Here is a 1060-nt window from a genome sequence, read left to right as displayed (position 1 = left end):
CTCTTATAACAATTTACCTCCTTATTTTAAACCTCTCATATCTTATAATAATTTAATACTAATCTACACCTATTTAAAAAAGCCACTCTTATATTAATAACTTCTGTGGTTACATAGATATGAGACTACAAAATTATGTATATAAAGCATAGTGTAACTTCCTTTGTATACATTACACAGACTCAATTCTTGGATATACTGTAGATATATAAGCTCTACTATTATTACAGTATTAAGAGTTTAGAGTATCATAAATCTTAGTCAGAGGAAACTGTTGTATTTTTTATTATCAAATAGTACACAAATACACAAGTAATTGATACATTTAACATTGTATTTGTGTTATGAATGAGTTCCAACTAAATTTACATTAATTTTAAAGGAATAATGAAGAAATTTGGTTAAGAATTGAGTAAGATACAGAGGAAAGTGTGTGCTCACTGTATGAGACAGTGAGCTCAAGGTGTGGCAGGTGGGGAGGGCACAGTTGCCATATAGGGCACTCAGCATACTTATTTTATTTTATTTTATTTTGACTTAGAATTTTTTTTACTATTTAAGTCTAGTATTAAGTACAGTTAGGGAGAAAAGCTCAAAAGGTACCTAATTAGAGGGACTACAAGGGTCTTGTACACCCTCTAATTAGGCCCCTTACAGTATGTCCCTCAGGTGAGGTACACGACAATTTATCTCATGTATATACGGATCCAAAGTAGCAGAAGCATTACAATATTGAGCCACCCTGCACTGTACCCGTATCGACCGGCATTCGTATACCTGCTTCTGTTTCTACTCTTCATCTTATGTTTGGGACACACGGAAACTGTAGACGGAACAATTCTAAACGATCAGCCGGGCTGCTCTGATTCGCTGAGATATGCGCGAGAATGCGAATCAGAGGGGGGAATCACACGTACTAATTCTTGCTAACGACGGCTATTCTTCAACAAGGAACAGCAGAATTTCTGGTCGAACACCCAGTAGTAGCACTCCCTATCATATCACTCAAAAACATGAACAAATCCATTATACAAATACTTTTTTTCCTGTGTCCCTTCCC

This window comes from Fomitiporia mediterranea (genome assembly GCF_000271605.1).
Source record: "Fomitiporia mediterranea MF3/22 unplaced genomic scaffold FOMMEscaffold_5, whole genome shotgun sequence".
Classification (NCBI taxonomy): Eukaryota; Fungi; Basidiomycota; class Agaricomycetes; order Hymenochaetales; family Hymenochaetaceae; genus Fomitiporia; species Fomitiporia mediterranea.
Note: the sequence above shows the minus strand (reverse complement) of the source record.